Genomic DNA, 18,469 nt, shown 5'->3' on the forward strand with positions numbered 1-18,469 from the left:
TCTCCTCTCCTCTCCTCTCCTCTCCTCTCCTCTCCTCTCCTCTCCTCTCCTCTTCTCTTTCCTTTTCTTTACTTTTAGCGACCCCTTTGGGTTTGGTAAGCTTGATGTGCTCGCTGGTTCAGAGGAAACCTGGGCGTGGAGCAATTTGGAAACCGCTGTGCACAAATGAACTGTGGTGGCTAGGACCAGTGCTTTCCCCCGCCTTTGTGGGAAAACGTGTTTATGCTGCTATTGTTAGCTGTTTTTCTTGGGTGACAAAATGCCTATGGTTGTTGTAACATGTTTCTGAGAGACAGAGGATGAAAACCGCAACAGAAACGTGAGCCTTTCAAGTTAGCACATGAGCTAGCTATGTGTATCGATGATGGGGAGGAATAGAGCCAGGAAAACGATTGTGAAGAAAGAGCACACATGGGCCGGGAGGTGCCTCTGCAAATGAGCGGGCCTGCTGCCAAGCCTGGCCACCTGCATTCCATCCGAAAACCCCACATGGTGAAAGAAGGGAGGCGGTCCCTGCAGGTTTCCTTTAGGACTAACACATGTACCTACGCGTGCGCACACACACACATACACACACACACACACACACACACACACACACACGCTCACACACGTGCGCACACAAAATAAGTAAAATAAAATAAAATAACATTGAAAAAACAGCCATCAGGAGGCCTCTGTCAGTATTTTTCTTTGGAACTAGTTTCTAGGTGTTCAGCACACACCAGCTCCTGTTAGAAGCAACAGGGGCTTCCTAGGATTAAGCATCCAGTAGCGGATGCTCACTTAATGGGTGATTGACAGGCTCCTCATCCCAAGGGTGTGTGCCCCACTGCATTCTCCTGCTGCTCAGCCAAATCTTGACTAGTAGGTTTTAGGGAATTGGTTTTCTTCTTAATTCTGCCCGGTGGATCACATGTTTGGAAACAAAAAGACCAAAGATCCAACAAGGAAGAGCGCAGAGAGGACGGCAGAGATCTTTTGGGGTGGGGTGAAGCTCAGTGTGGATTCCCTGACCTAGCATGAGGGAGGCCCTAGGTTCCAGCCCCAGTGCCACAGGGGAAAGCTATGCTCAGAGCCTGGCCAGGGCTCCCGGCGACTTCCAGTGAGCCTCAGTGACAGTCAGGGCAGATGGAGCAGGGGTTGGGTGTTGTGTGGGTGTCTGCAGAGGACCTGTCCTCGCAGGGGTTGGGTGTTGTGTGGGTGTCTGCAGAGGACCTGTCCTCCTTACCTTACCATATTCTGTCTGACTTGCTCAGGTAAGTTTCTGCAGAGGGGAAGAGCTGCCATGATAGAAAACCTTTTTCTCTTGCCAAGTTACCATGTTCAAATATTTCTAATGCTAAGTAAGATGGCATACTGGCTGGCAAGGATCACCCAAACACTCCCCTTCATTAGAAGGTGGGTGATGCGACTGCTGGAGAACCGAGGTGAGAAGCTACTGTGTCCTGAGGAAGATGCCCGAGGCAGCTCTGCCTAACACTGTTCCTATTAACTTTTGGCTCCTGAGTGCATGAGCTTGTGTTCCAAATTTATCACCAGAAGAATACAGGGGCAGCCACTTTTCTTTCTTTCAAGCTCCTTTGTTTTTTAACTCTAAGATTTATTTTACTTTTGGTTTGTATACAAGTATATTTTATCATGTGTATGTTCACATGCCTGTGGAGACCAGGAGAGGCCAATTTCACGCAGCTGGAATTACAGGCAGTTGTGAGTTGCTACCCAATATGGGTGGTGGGATCTGAACTCAAGTCCTCTGCAAGAGCATCACGTGCTCCTGTTCTGTGAGCTGAGCCATTGCTCCAGTCTAACATGGCTCTTGCCTTGCTTGGCCTCGCCTAGCTTTCCAGGCTCTCCCACCCAGAACTATCATCTTCACTGCTCTACAGGTCCGTGCTGTCCTGTGTCCCACTTCCCTACAGAGACAGGGACGGCAGAGACAGGTTTTAATGGCATGTCAGGCCCCTTCTGTTTGTGAATTCACTGGTCAGGGGCCCAAAGATCACCTGCAGCTGTCAGGGACCACACAGCCCTTTCTCCATCCACACCCTGTTAACCCTTTGTGTTTTCTTCAGCTCTCAGGAGGCCTCTGGGGTTTTTCCCCCAGTTTTTCATACTGGGAACAAAATATATGTGATGTGTAATTCACCATCTTACACATGTGAAATGTGCACACGTCCGTGGTGTGAAATGCATGTGTAACGAGCTGCCATCGCCACCACCGATCTGCAGACGCTCTTCATCTGGGAAAAGCTAAAACTCTTGTCACACCTCCTAAACAGTAACACTTCAGTTGCTCTGCTCGACCTGCAGAAGTTGCCACTTCAACTTGTGTCCTTTTTAGGTCGCTACTGTAAAGATGAAGGATGTCTTTGTCTTTTGTGTCTAGTTTGTTGGGGGCTGATATAATGTTGTCGAATTTCATGTATGCTGTGAGGTACATTGGTATTACCCTCATGAGTGTGCAGTGACAGGCAGTGGTAGCACATACCTTTAATCCCAGCACTGGGGAGGTGGAGGCAGATGGATCTCTGAGTTCGAGGCCAGCCTTGTCTACAGAGTGAGTTCCAGGACAGACAGGGCTACACAGAGAAACCCTGTCTAGGAAAAAAAAAGTGTGTGTGTGTGTGTGCATATGTGTGTGTAAACACATGACAGGGTATGCAGGTGTGGAGGTCAGTAGACAACACTGGGTTTCGGTCCTTGTTCTCCACTCTGTTTGAAATAGAGTATCTTGTTCACTCATGTGTATACAAGGGTAGCTGGCCCGTGAATTTTGGGAGATCCCCTCCGTCTGTGCCTCCCATCTTGCCGTAGGAGTGTTGGGATTATAGATCCATCCCCTGAGCCTGCAACCTTCCTCTTTTTTAAGGCTGGACACTATTTCTTTGGATACATGCACTTTGGCATGAACCCTCGGGTTGCTTCCAAATGTTGACTGCTATGTGTGACTAACATAGCTATGAACAGGATTGCACAGGTTCCTCCTCAGGACACTGTTTTCATTCCTGTCTCCAGCCCTGGGTTTAAACCTGCCTCCCTGGAGGTCCCATTTTTATTTCATCTGTGAAATGAAGACACCGGACTTCTGACTTGCAACAGTCAAGGAAACCATGTTGATCAAGTTTTGTATAAATTATGAAATGCTTCCTGGTGTCCAGTTTTGTGGCATGAATATGAAGTGAGCTGTTTTAATTGATACCTACCTGGCAAGCATTCTGTAGAAAGCACAAACTGACTTTTGATTTCCATCATGGGATAGTACAGGAAAGGACTAGAAGCCTCTGGCTGGGTATCCGGGAGCATGGGGCACCTCTAGATGTACCCCCTTCCTCTCACATTTTTCCTGCAAGGTAACTGCTCTAACATGCTTTCCCAGAGTCTTTGTACACAGAGGAAAGGACTTAAGGAAGCCAAGGTGCAGGTGGGTACTGTACTGTACAGGCCACTGGGCATGGGGGCATGCTGTCTGAGGAAGACCATCATTAGAAGAGGAAGGGCATGTGGTCCATCTCCCGTGTGGCACAGGGTGGCATGCATACAGTTGACCTTACTACGTGACAGCAGTCATAAAAATGGTTTACAGTACAGAGAAGGGAGTCTGAGGCTCAGCCCCTGTGCATATCCTCTGGCATCCCGGGAGGGAAGAGCCCTTGCACCAAGCCAAGGGCACAAGACATCTGAGGCTCTCTGAGAGAGAGATGCAACACCCATCTCAGTTAGAGGCAAGGGCTCACACCTGCTCCTCAGAATGGACACCAGCAGTTGCCAGAGCCTGTGAGTTCACGTGTGTGGCCAGAGCCTGTGAGTTCACGTGTGTAGCCAGAGCCTGCTGGAGACTTTCACATGACCTCGCCTAGGGCCCAGCTGGTGTGAGAGCCTTCTCTGCTATCCCATGTCACAGCTAAAACACCTACACCATGAGGACTCACACATGTAGGCTCACTGGCATTCTTATACTGCCATCAAAAACCAAAATGTTAATTTACCGATCAGCTTGGCAAGATTGATGTCCTAGAGTTCGGGCATCACGCTTTGTCAGACATGAGACTCTGAATTCAATGCTCACACAGTTGTAATGTTTGCATACAAAACGTTTATTACATGCGTCAGTTTTTATAGAGAGACCTATTCCTTTTTTATGAGACTGTCTCACTTTTATAACTGCAAATATTTTAGTTTATAATATGGATGGTTAAGCAAGGCAACACCCTTTCATTTGGCTGCCAAGAAAACCTCTTGGTTAGGATTGCACTTGGATCCCACAGCGCACGGGATACTAGAGGAGGGCGGAGTGCAAAGCTGTGGGAGAAATCGGGATGCTAAAGAAACCAGTAACATGAGATCACGGCATTCTAAGTGTTTGGTGCTTTCATATGTAAAACCCAGTGCACATGCATGTGAGCACAAGGCCCACTTGTATTTTGGATACCATACTGAACATTTGATGTATAAGCCTATTGCTGGAACCAGGTTCTGTGTCCCAACCCAGATGGGTAACAAAGTACCCCGGGGACATTTGTTGAATAAGTAATTAGAAAATTTCCAACTTTTACTTTATATGTATCTTGGAGATATGTATAAACAAATGTACTCACCTCCAGATTTGTGATGATTTGTAAAACTGACTTTGGAAAAAAAGTATCAAATTCTTTTCACCACTAGGGGTCAACACAGTGCAGTTAAGGTTTTTTGTTTTTGTTTTTGTTTTTGTTTTTTTAAAGGAATTCTTTCAAAAAATGAAGATAGTGCTTCAGCTGTATCTGAGGGGGCTGAGTTAAATTAGTGCTTTGTGAGAAATCTTAGAACTGCATCAATGTATTTTAAACTTAGCACAGGGTGAGCATGTGTCTAAGTTAAAAATACATCCATGAACTTAGCCTGATAATGTATTTAAAAATAACACATCTTATAAATAGACAGCAAACAATGAGTTGGCCTTTTATGCGAGTGTGTGTGTGTGTGTGTGTGTGTATGTGTGTGTATGTGTGTGTGTTAGGGATCAAGCCCACAGCTCTGTGCATACTAGGCAACTGTTGCACTGAGGCCTGATTAAACAGCGTATTTGCTCTAAAGTCAAAGAGGAAATGGACATGTTACAGTAGAGAAAGCACCCTTACCGCCTAGGATCAGGGAAGGCCCTGACAAAGCCCCTTGTCCTGTGTAGTTTGAATATGAGACAAGGGGCATCATCCTGTTGCAGAGACAGTGTCTGAAGCCACACCTCCAACCCCAGTACCAGGTTCCAGCCTTGAATGGCCAGGCGTGTGACTAGCGGCTGTTGGGAGCCTTGAATCTTTGGATGGAGAGGGTAATGATGTCTTCATTGTTAAGGACTTCAGGAAGGAATTTTTCTTTCACAGTGTTATAATAGTAAGTTAGAATAAAATCAGTAATGGTTTTGTGCATAATTGCTGATGGTTTTATTTAGTGTGTGTAGTGTGTATGCGGTATATGTCTGTATACTTGCAGCACATGTGCATATATGTGTGCAGGCACAAATGAATAAACATATGGAGGCCACAAGAGGAAATCTGGTATCCACTTTGTCCCTCCACACTTCATTCTGTTCAGACAGGCTTTCTCACTGAATCTGGAGCTCATTGTTTGCTGACTGACCCCCACCCCCACCCCCCAAATCCAAATGATCTTCCTGCATGAGTTCTTCATACCACCAGGGTTTACTGTGTATGATCTTTGACAATGGGGCTTGGAACCCAGTTCTTATGTTTTTAGGATACTTATCCACTGAGCCATCTAGTTCATTAGCTCTAATTTTATTTTGTTTTATTTGCTGTATGGACCGAACCTGGAACCTTGAAGAGGCTGGGCTACTGGGTTATATATCCCATTGCCATTTTTTTTTTTTAACTTTCTATTTTGGAATGGGGTTTCCCAGGCTGGCCTTGAACTTGCTCTATAGCCAAATAGTCCTTGCAACCCACTTCAGCCTCCCAAGGGCCTGGAACTGAAGGACTGCACCACCAGGCCCTTGCTAGACATCCATGTGCTCTTTGCTGCTGCCTTTTCTTAGAGATGCTGAGCTCTGATGATGGAACGTGAGTGATGTTTGGGTAGATGCTGGTCTTACTGCAAGCCCAGCTGACTCTGTGGTATCTTGATTGACAGAGCTTAGGCACAACATACAAAGCAGTAGATGACTCTCTGTCTTTCTCTGTCACCTGGTGCAAGTACAGATCCATCAAAGCTGGCCTCTGAGGAAAAGGAGGGGACACTCAAGGCTTTTATGCTCACTCGTCCTTGAAGAATTAACTGCTTGGGACTCAGGCAGTCACAGAAGCCAGCCGATAGTTTCTGGGTGTGAAACATGGACCTTTGAGACACTCCATGTGGATCCCCAGACTGTCATCTGGGAAACTAGAGTCCCTTTTGGGGGTTCTTCATCTCGATAATGAGAATTTAGAAACAGATTCAAAAGGAAGCCAGAGGACAGTTTTATTAGAGGTAAAGGGGAAAAAACCCACCACTAACAACAAACAAACAAACAACAAACAAACAAACAAAGGCCCTGGACAATCAGTTTCAGTAGTTCTTGGGAGGAGAGAAATGCAGAGGTGAAAGAAAGCCAGGGGCCCTTTGAGGAGAAGCCCAGGGAAGCAGACAGTTTCAGTAATGGAGTTGCATGATAGCCAACAGACACATGGAGGGAGGTGGGCTGCAGGCAGGGAACTTTAGAGAACCAACGAGAAAGTACAGTGTGTCTGGGACAGCACCTCCAGGTCTTGGCCAGTGTCTGAGAGGAAAGGAAACATTACGTTCAAATGGGCAGTCCATAGTGCTATGTGATATAAGCCTGCACACTTCAGTCTGGAGCCTTATTACTGAGATAATTATTCCTCCCATCTCCTTGACTGGCTTCAAGTGAATTGGTTTTCTTGTGGGGTGAACCCCTGGCTGGGTGATTGGCAGACCCAACAGGATTTACTCTTAAGGGAAGGAGACAATATTTTGGGTGGTTTAGAATGCCAGGTCTCCACTGAGAGGTAGAGAATCAATTCTATGCTTTTGAAAGAAGGAAGTAGTGTTTTCTTAACGGGCCTCAACAAAACCCACGTCTCCATCTTTTTATATGGAAACTTAAATCCTAAGGAGTGTCCAAGCCAACATCTACGTTCTAAGTGTTACCTGGGCAATGAAGTTTATTAACCAGACGGCTAGTGCCTGAAGGGAGACTGATGAACACAGGTGGGAAGATGTGCTTATTGCCTGGTTTGCGTAAGTTAGAAAATCCAAAGCAGATTATTCCTCCAGGGTCAAAGTTGTGAGCAAAAGAAATACTGAGACTAAGTGGCCCCTTAACTCTTGGCCGCTTTGCTGGTTACAACACCACTATGCACTGCTCAGGGGTGGAGCTTGTGATGTTGAGAACTCCTAGACAGGAATTTCCAGTCACCTCCATCTCAGACTCTCCTGGGGAACTATTAGACGAAACTGTAGGTTAAGGAAGCCTAGAGGCTGACCTGATATTTCACCCTGAAACATTAGTATGTGATAGACCCCGAAATGTTAGTATGTAATAAACCTCCATTTTTCATAGTTTTGTCTCAAGTCCCACAAACCCTATTTCTCAGAGATGCAAAGAGTATCTGCTGCAGACTAACTGATAAGTTATTTCTCCACCAGTGAAATGAGCCAATTCAAGCCAGATTAAATTATATTAAATGCAGGTATATTGAGAAGCTGCTCTTGGGTGGGCAGTTCACTGGCCCCAAGAAATGAGGCCAGGAAAGTCGCCTAGGTAAGAGAGAGAGGGAGAGAGAAGAGAGGGGAGAGAGAAAGAAAGAGTGTGCGCAGAGAGAGAAGGAGAGAGCGGGGAGAACACAATGTCTGGATTCTATAGGGAAGGGCCTCTGGGGGAAGGGCAGCTCCGCCCCTGGCTGGAAAGCTCAGGGTTAGAGCAGAGTGTGCCCGGTAGGGACTGAGGGACGCTGGGAGAACCTGGAGGCCAGGTCTGCTTTAGTATATAAAATATGCACAACAGTTACTTGTCCCAGGGTCTGAAACCAAACACTAACTATTGAGCCACTAAGAAATTATAGAAATGATGCGTTGTGGCACTGTGAAAGGCAGCCTGTGCTCTGGTCGGGCAAAGCTTACTCTGAAGGCCCAGTAGAAAACTCTACAAGGGACAAATCAGCGGGCCACATTCCCAGAGACAGGCGCCGGACACCACAGAGCCCACAGCTTCATAACCCTGTGACTATCAGTCACGTAGACAATGTCCCAAGCGGCTGATATTCTGGCTAGACTCCACCCCCACAGTTAACCTGGCAATAGCCAGGTATGCTCCTCCCCACAGTTACCTAGCAACGGCCCAGCTCACTATAAAAGGGGCTGCTTGGCCCTTTCTTGGCCCTTTCTCTCTCTCTCTCTCTCTCTCTCTCTCTCTCTCTCTCTCGTTTTTCTACAATAAAGCTTTAAAACCATGGACCATCTCTGCTCATCAAGACCCGCCGTGTCACTGTGTTAGAACAATGGAATAGGCCTTCCCTCAAGAGCCAGTCTTCTCCCCGCCCTGCCCCACTCCCCTTCAGAAGGCCTCCCAGGGTTTCCAGCCACCAAAACAGACCGAGGACTCTTGCCCACGTGGGAACCGCCCAGCGCCCCCTCCCCCTGCCCCAGGGCTGACCCAGCTTTCTCCCGGGCCCTCACTTTGTTCTCAGCTCCTCCGTGGTGTCCAGCGACATCCTGCGATGGCCAAGAGCTAGAACCTGTCATCCTGGCCTCTGAGGCCCAGAGACCTCCGACTGCTCCCTCTCCATCTGCCACTCTGGAGGACTGGGGTTCCATGGTTTCCCACAGCCAGATGCCTACCTGGGCTACATGGAGAGCTCTAGGCAGTCCACCTGTCTGCCTGCCCAGAGCCCTGGAGCTCTGACAGGGCTCCAGTTCTCTCCCACCCCCTTTATTTCCCCACACTCTTTGCTTGACAATATGTTAGTGCCAAACTGCTCGAACTGGACACAGCAGTGATGGAGGGCACAGACATGGAGCTGTTGGGGGTTGCCCTCAGAGTGGACCTGAGAGACACTCTGAATCCAGTCCCTGTGATTCTCTCCCTGAATGTGGTCCTGTCTCCTTGACCTGCCCTTCCCAATTTTGCCTCCTTTTTGAACTTTCTTTGACTGAAGCTTTAGGCATGTGTGAGTCCTGGTGAGCCTGAGGGAGGAATGCTTGTGTAAGGAGTGCTGAGCCATAGTCGCTGCTGCTTCTCCTTTTATAGCAGTACAAAGGCCTGGACCTGGGAGGCTCTGAGGTGAATCTTAATAGAATCAGAATACTGAATGTTTGTGTCTAAGTATAGTTCCATCAACACTCCAGCTTCCTTCTCTGAAAATACACAGATGTATTTTTGTAAAATACATAAATATATTTATTGTCTGCAATGCTATATATTGTTGGCTGCACCTGACCCAGGGAATTGTAAAGTATGTAGGACTTGTGTATTCACCACAGATGTCAGGGAACTGCCTAGAGACACATGCGTGCTACATAAGTTCTAAAGATAAACCGTCAAACGACTGGGGGAAGTCAGGAAAGGAACTTTAAAACCCCAGACCTCCTTAGAAGGAACCCTTACTCCAGCGATTACAGCAGACCAATTGACAGAGTTTGGTCTCTGCTGGGAGGCGTTTCTATTATAATAATGGCTCTCAGTGCAACCCTTTTAGAGGTTTTGGCTAAGGGTAACCCTTTGTCTGCCAAAGGTAGGCTCCTGCTTTGCCTGCCAGCCCAGTTTACAAGGTAAACAGTGGGTGCTCTATAAGCCAGCCAATCAACTTGCAGATGACCTTATTAGGCAGCCCCAGGAGGCTGGTGTCTGAAGACAGGCTGGCAGGCAGCTGCAGTGGACTCATATTCTGTGAGGAGCTGGAGAGCCCATACCCCGGAGACATGGCCTAGTACCGTTCAGTTAATTATAGCACTCTACAATGACAGGGGTGTGTGGGCTCCTGGGCAGACATGCTCTATGGTATGCTTAGATAATAAGTCTGTAGTAGGGACTTCTCGGAGGGTAAAGTGGTTCACTTGGGGCTCTTTCTGCTGCGTAGCTTGTACTGATTTACTTTACCAACTTTATCAGAAATGTTTGTCTCCCTTTGGGTGCAGGAGTGGAGGTGTGGCTAAAGAACCTAGGGCCTCAAGGATGCTCGGCAAACACTCATGCATACAGTCTCAATGGGAAAGAACAGCTGTGGATGGGGAGAGGAGATGCCTCAGTGCCACACTCCCATAAAGGTGAACGGTGAATGGATGCCATGAAGTTGTCCTCTGACCTCTGCTCAATTCGTCTTAGCCTGTGAGCTCAGACATACACACACATGAATGACAACAACAACAATAATAATAAATTTTGATGATGGAGGAAAGTTAAAATGAATTTTTAAAAAAAAGATTTGATGTTAAGGAATAGCCACTTTTAGGGTAAATTTACAATGTTTTGCTTTTTTGTCTTGTTTTGTTTGCTGGGGAAAGAGAGAGAGAAAGAGAGGGGGAGGAAAAGGAAAAGAGAAAGAGAGAAAGAAAGTTAAGAGAGGAAGGATAGGTGATGGATAACTAAATGGGTGGACTGCCAGAGATAGTTGACAGAGATGGGGGGAGAGAGACTGAGGTTTTATATGTCTTTCTGTCTCACTGTCTGTAGGCCTGCAGCCACCTAGGAAGAAATGCTGGGTTACAACGTCTCCATACCTAGATGTTTTCTCTCTGTCAGAAAGTACAGCACAATCTATTTTAGCTCCGTGTCAATAGATGATGAGAATCTGAACTTTGTTGGGTTTTTTCTACTGCTAAACTTCAGAGCTGGCTCTGGTGTTCTCCCTTCCCACCTTCCAGTGGTCTGACGAGATCCATTTACATCTTTGCTCCAGGCTCCTCTCCTTCCAGAATACCACACACACACACACACACACACACACACACACACACACACACACACGCGCGCACACACGCACGCGCGCGCACACACACACACACACGCGCACACGCGCACACACACACGCGCACGCACACACACGCGCGCGTGCACACACGCACGCGCACACACGCGTGCGCGCACACACACGCGCACGCACACACACACACACACACACACACACACACACAGCTCCTCTTCCCCACCTGCTGCTACTACCTCCCTCCCTCATAGATAAGAGTGCCCACCAGCGCTTTCTCCAGGAAGTGTTAGCGTCTAACCCCATGTCCTATGAGCACCATATAGCTTTTATACTGATGTTTCAATTTTGGACCCTACTGGAATCCCACTGGACTGGGAAGGCTTTCACACTTAGTAAGTGTGTTACTTGGAGAGCCACTAAACATTCTTGTTTGTGTAAACACGTCTAGCCTTTTCAACTCAACAAGGATGGGTTGTTCCATTTTTCTGTGCAATCTAAACTTAGGCCAATGTTGTTAAAATGCCCTCCAAGTGTCCCAGAGACAGTCAAAGCTCCTTCCACTCACTCTTCTATAGTCCTCCTGGTAGTTTGGAGTTTCTTTGCATCTGCTCATGCAGAAGCCATCAAGTAGTGAGTTTGCCGGGTGGGGGGTGGGGAGGAACTTTTCCACCTTTCTTGGTGACAGAGATGGTGTCAGCACTCCTGCTGCATGAGAGTCCTTCCTCAGTGAAGCTGCTGCATCTTATCCACAAATGCTGGGACTTTATACCAAGTGCTGTTGCAGAACCCTGACACACTCGTGCTTCACACAGGTTACATTTGTTCTTAGTGTTGTTCCCTGGACCCTCTGGACACACCTGGGGTGTCACTCCTCTTCCTGAACCACTTTCTTCCCTGACTCCGTATTTGACTCTTGTAAGAACTTACGATAAATGGAGCCATGCAGTATGGATTCACCCATGTAACCTGTGTCAGAATACCATTCCTTTCGAGGGTTGGGTAACGCTTTGTATGCATGTTTCAGTATTCATTTACCGTCTTTACCCATCTGTTCATGCTGTGATACTGGCAGTCATGCCTCCTAGGGCCTTGTACATTCTGGGCAGGCACATGCCTTAGTGAGCTGTACCCTTGTCCCCAGGGCGCTTTTTAAACATGAACCTCCTGTTGCTCCTCTGCTCTTACTCTGGGAATCCCTTGTCTATTTGCTGAGGGGCCTAAGCTTTTCTTCCCATCAGTCATTAATAAGAGACCCTAATTAATATGAATCTATATAACTAATTTTCATGACAATTGTTGACACTTTTCATTTGAATTTTTGTTTCAAAGAAACTTATAACTCTTTAAGAAGATTTCAATACGCCTTTGTCTCAAAAAAGGTATTCGCTATATAAGAAGTTTGGCATGGTTTTCTTTCAACACATCTGATAAAGAGGTAGCTATGAGTTGTAATGTATCTTATTGTTGAAAATATTTCTGCCCTTTCATCCCTGAACACACAGCCTGTTTTAAATTACCTTATGTCGTGATGGAAGATAAAATTTTATTTGTAGCTTGTACGAAATATTACTATAGAACAAAATCCACAGAGCACTTCAGGAAGCAGGCAGTGGGGAAGTGGAACTAGAATTTGGACTGCATGAAGAACTCAACTGTGATAGCAGGGTAATGATGGAGCCTAAATGGGCTTCCACTGGTGAGACTCCCTCAAGTTAGGCCTTTCTACCTCAGATTAAGCACATAAATAAAATTCAGCAAAGAACCGGGAAATAGCATTTATTGTTGTTCTGACTTACAATATACTCCTTTGTGAGGCAATAAAACTCTGGCTTCAGCCTTGGGACTTGAAGCCAGCCATCATTTTTAGAAGCATATGTTTGCTTTTGTTAAATCGTTTCTGTGTCACATCTTGATTTTCAAAATTGTCTCTCATCCACAGTAGTGTGTATCTGGACAGCTGCTCCACACCATTCTGTGTTGTCTGTTTCCTTTCACTTCAGCTTTCCAGAAGGCTGAAAGTGTTTTCATCATCATTGGGAGAAGTAAGGTGGCATCACAAGGCCGTCACACGAGTGCCTGCTCTCCACGATTAATGTATAGTGACCATTCTCCTCAACGATGCACTTGCAGCTGAGGGCGGCCACATATATCCTCACCCAATTCTGACTTAACTGCCACCCCCTCAATTTCTTTAGGCTCTCCAGAGAATTTGGCACTTAGAAATATGTTTTCCTAGCATGCATGAAGGTCTGGGTTCAACCCTCAGCGTTGCATAAACTAGACTTGTGTACTTGCTTGTAATCTCGTTGCATAAACTAGACTTGTGTACTTGCTTGTAATCTCAGCACTCCAGAGGTGGAGGAGGAAGGCACAGGAGCTCAGTTTCAACCTTGGGCTACAGAGTGAGTTGAGGCTGGCCTGTGATTCTTGTCACCCTGTCTTGGAGGGTAGGGAGGAAGGCAGGGAGAGAGGGAAGAAGAAGGTAAAAATGAAGGGAGAACATTTTTAAGTAGTCCATTCATGGGTATTTATATAGTACATCTGTTACATATTACAGCAAGCATTGTTACCCATCTCCCCAGTCCCTTGTGGATGCTTTCTGTATTCATATTCCTCTACGTTAGGCATGATCACTGCCATTTTGAATCAAAGCATCTATGACTTCCCCACAAGAGATTCTCTGAATACCATGTCAGTTAGCATTCCCTGTGAGGACCCTCACAGGCCCCTTTCTGGGTTACATTATAGATAAACAGTTGATTGGGGCAATCTTTGATAGCTATCGCCCCATGACGTGTCCAGCAAACTTCCAGGTACTGGAACTGCCTGTGTGTTGCCATGTCCTGTGATGAGCCTCTCACACCTGATGCCTGTAAAGGAGCTCTGTCCACCTACTGCTACAGTGAGGTGAACTTGGAGGGAGTCTTCTCTTTGGTCTGCCCATGCCTTCATTAACTGCGGTGAAAAGACTTCCCAGGAAATGTCCCCACATCATCCATCACAGCTACTTGTCTGCAGATGGGGTCATAGGCCTGCCTGTACATGCCATAGCATAGACCCTCCCTGCTCTAGGAGGACACAGTGGGTCCAGGAGGCAGACACCGAGGACAGAAGTGAGGCTATCACAGATGCAGGTCTTCACCTCATCACAGAGCGGCCATCTACACGTTGGTAGTCGCTGTTCCCCTTCCTGGTTTGGCTTCTTTCTATTCCCTCCTCCACAAGAGAGACCTCTACAAGGACAGCTGTTTCTTGAATTACAGGGACTTCCATACTCGAGCTACAGTAGTGTGCTGAGCTGCCCTTTGCGTATATTACAGCAAGTATTCTTTCCATCTCCCGCTTCCCGGTCACGTGTGGGTGCTTCTATGACAGGAAATGGAGGTTTCTTTGATCTCAATTGGTTTCCTTCAGCTAGAATACTTAGTAGTAGATTAAATTTTATACCCATTGTTTCATAAAGAACTTCCTTCCTTCCTTCCTTGCTTGCTTGCTTGCTTCCGTGAATCTGTCTGCTTTGTGTAGGGGCTAATAGGTGAGGCCAACAGTATTAGTAATTCTTCCAGTTTTTGTGCCCAGGCATCATTTCCTACACTCTGCAGAGCTCATGTGACATCCATCCCCTGCCCAGAGTCAGCTGTGTCCACAGCCTTACACAGTTCTCCCATTTTCTAAACTTTATTTTCTAAACTTTTATTTTTAACAACCTTATCTTCTACATTTCTTCCTGAGCTTATAAGAGGTAACTGAGCGTGTAGAGAACTCACCCCAAGACCCCTGACCGTTGGTGGTCTACATTAGCACACACTGCCTTAGTTCCTCTTGTCACTGTGGTAAGATACCTGACAGAAGCAACTTAAAGGATAAAGGATTTATATCAGATCACAGCTTAAGAGCATACAGTTCATCTTGTCAGAAAAGCAGAGTGGGATCCATAGCTGCAGGTTGTGTAGTTGAGGCTCCTCACACCTCAGTGGACTCTTCCAGCCATGCCTCCTTCCTTAAGCATACTATAACCTCCCCCAGAGTGCCACCAATTAGCAACCAAATGTTCCTACACAGGAGAATATAGAGTGCATTTTAATATCACAGAGTAGTACACTTGTCTGTCCATCCTTCCATACATTCGTCTATCTACCAGTGGATGGATATTCATTTTCAGCAGGAGTGTATTTGTTTCTAAGCTGATCTGGTTTGACAGTAGGCTCTAAAGTATCTTTTTAACTTTCAGAAAACACTATCCCATTATTTCATATGGTCATTCTGCAGATATTTACTGCCAGCCTACTGTGTGCCGTGTAGATACACCTAAATGTTCAAGATTCAAAGGCAGACAAACTCAGAGCCACCACATAGGGTAAGGACAATAATGACCCTGACCTATCTTTCCATTGATGCCACGGCACCATCTCTGCCAGTTGTCTTCTGGAAGCAGATTATCTCTTCAGCCTTGCTTCCTTACCTTGTAATGGAGCTTGTGTCCTGTGAGTTTCCTTAATGTCCCTTTGTAGGGAGGAAGCAACCCATTTCTAATTATTATCCATTGATCTTCCAAGCTCATCCAGAGTTGAGCCCATGAGTTACAAGCTGCATTTGAAACAGGGCGGGCAGCAGCTTGTTGCTAACACCTAATAGCTTCTGTCTCACATTAAAATGTTTGACTCTCCTGGTAATATCTGCCTTTTCCTTTCTACGGTTTTACTCATATGTTGCTTATAAATCTTAACTCTTAAGTATGAATTTTTGGCTCCTGGTTAAGTGAAATATTTTATTTAGCTCAGCCAAAGCCAAGCGTGGGGCAGCTTGGGAAGAGTTAGGCACCTCACTGCACCCCAGCACATCTGTGGGGTTTGCTTCTTTGGGGCTATTTGTTTTTAGGGAAAGTGGGAGAGTTCTTCTCCACAGTGGCATGATAGTTAGTTCTCAGCCTTGTCTTACTGGGCAAAGCATTCTCTGGCACTCTGTGGCCTGGCTGTGGTATAATCCTCAGTGCCCCTCGCTGGAGTGCTGCTTGCAGCAGTGTCTCCCCCTCTGATTTCTGCTTGTGATCTGATGAAGGACTGGACCTGTTGTAGCCTTTTGCTTTGTGTTCACTGTGAGCTCAAAGCCACGTGTGCCTGGTCGCTCACGCTAGCCCTGCACTCTGGAAATTTGCAACCCAGTTTTGCTTAGATGGGCTCCAGGCCATTGCTGGTTGAGAATTAGCTGTCGGTTCAGGCTGGTGGTACCCAGCCTTCTGTGTGCAGCCATGTTCAGAAGCCCCGGGCTTTCCAGCTGCCTGGGAGCCTTCAGATTCTCTGAGAAGCAAGGTAAGACGGGGAGGGAGGATATAGAACATGCATTTCATTTCTGCATCCATTTTCTGATATCTTTGCTGTGGAATCCAGTATTCTCCAGCTTCCTCCTGGTCCTGCAGCTGTCTGGAAGGGTGTGCTAACTATTGCAGTTCCTAATTACAGCATATAATTGCTGGAAATGTCTTTTTACCTCTCTATTGCTAACCCACAAAGGCTTTTATACGGCAAATGTTGATAATTAGATTGCATGCTTTGGTTCAAATTCCAGATATACCAAGTTGTACGTAAAATATTGTCTCAAACTACATCTTATGTATGAACTTATTTCCAGCAGACAGTGGTGGGTGAGCTTCTTTTACTTAACTCTTCGTGTGAGACAGTTTGGAGAGAACACTGTCTCTTCGGTGGCTTCCTCCCCAGCCCAGAGAAAACCTAGCATTTCCCATCCACTTGCTGGAGTGCTTTTAGTCATTGCAGTGTCAGAACAAAAGTGAGGTGCCACAGGTATTTAAATGTCTATGTGAAACCCAGCCATTATCTACCCAGAATATTTCACAGCACAAATATTCTGTCGGGACTAGACAGAACAACTCAGTCACTTCCTTTTATAACATTTGATCGCCCTTTGACCATAATTGTCTTTCTTCAGATTGTTCCCACAGGGTGCTTGTGGGTTTGTAACAAAAGCCTGGCTGTCTACTTGACTGTATATACTTCATTTCCGATGCCTCCCTTTTGGCCATAATTTCCAGTTTTTAGAACTTGATATGTGTTTTGATGGATAAAGAAATGTTGGCATCTGCTATAGCCTGTATGTTCCCCACCCGACCCCTTGGGCTCTTATTCTAACTAGTAAACCATAAAGGCACTTTCTTGGGGTAAGGAGTTTCTGTCCTGCTTCTGCTTGAGTTTGGTCACTGCGAACCAGATTGCTGGCTGTGTTATAAAATCCTGTTATAAATCCTGTCTCTGTCTGGTTTTCATTAACACGTTCACTCTGGATGCGTGACTTTCCTGCACGGAATCATTATGAGCTGTCTGTACATCATATATCCTATCTTCAAAATAAATGAGTCTGCCCAGTGGTATGGCTCAGCAGGCAGCACTTGCCGCCAAGTTCAATGACTTAAGTTCAATTCCAAGGACACATATGGTAGAAAGACGGGACTGACTCCTGCAGACTGCCCTTCGACTTCCTCACAGAACCTTGGCACAAGCACACCCGCACACCATTCACATGTGTTGTTGTCTAGGTTTTTAACAAAACAGGAGAGATACAGCAGAGGTACCCCTTGCCGCTCCTTCCTCCTCACCTTCTCTACAGGAATCACAGATCTACCAGCAGACTACATCATCATCTCTGGTTATCTTGACCCAACGTAAACAATCACACACCACACGCACACACACACACACACCATATAAAGCCGTTACTTGGTATTTAATTGCTTCAAGTTTTTCTTTTGCCATACAAGTTGGAATGGCTTTGAAGGGTGTCAGACATTTGTCTAACCCATGCGCTGTACCTGAGCCTCTTGAGAAGAGACAGCTTGGTGTACAGGATTGCTAGATGGAGTTTCCTAGAAATTGTTAGTTTTGTTATTTGGTTAATAATGTCCTTTTTCCCATTGGACTGTCTTAAGCCACTGTGTGACTGTTTTAACACAATGTTATTTCTTTTCCCTTAGATTTCAACAAGAAAAACTTAGGATTCCAGGGATTCCCACATCAAAGAAAAGCTGCAAGGTAATGTGGCCTATGCTCAAGGGCTTGTACATTTTGGAGATGTGTGGTGGCTTTTAAGATGATCCCTTAAATCCCTTCTTAACTTTTGCAGACTGGGAATAGAACTCGGGGCCTCACACATGCAGGCAAATGCTTCCCAATGAACTGTGTGTGCAGCTTCTCGGGCTCTTAGCTTTCATCCCACTGAGTTTGTTTGGCAGTATGTTTTTCCTCAGGGTATTACACATACATACATACATACATACATACATACATACATACATATATACATACATGTATGCATATATATGTGTGTGTGCGTACACACACACCCATACACACATATGTACTGCTATGAGCTGATGACATGACTTAGTGGTACAGTTTCTACATAGCCTGTGCAAAGTACCAGGTTCAGTTCCAAAATGTATATGAGTGCGCGTGTGCGCGTGTGTACATGTGTGTGTGTGTGTGTGTGTGTGTGTGTGTGTGAGAGAGAGAGAGAGAGAGAGAGAGAGAGAGAGAGAG

The 18,469-nt window shown here is 46.1% G+C and overlaps 1 protein-coding gene across 10 annotated transcripts in view; it reads left to right on the forward strand.

The window, feature by feature from the left end:
• Positions 1 to 18,469, forward strand: part of Svil (supervillin) — a 186,262-nt gene that overhangs the window by 91,141 nt on the left and 76,652 nt on the right. For all 10 annotated transcript variants that reach the window (XM_029547120.1, XM_029547119.1, XM_029547124.1 and 7 more), the window contains one exon: positions 17,905 to 17,962. The gene's annotated coding sequence lies outside the window, so the exon portion shown is untranslated. The remainder of the gene's footprint in view (positions 1 to 17,904; positions 17,963 to 18,469) is intronic.

Source organism: Mus pahari, chromosome 15 (genome assembly GCF_900095145.1).
Source record: "Mus pahari chromosome 15, PAHARI_EIJ_v1.1, whole genome shotgun sequence".
In the NCBI taxonomy this organism is placed as follows: Eukaryota; Metazoa; Chordata; class Mammalia; order Rodentia; family Muridae; genus Mus; species Mus pahari.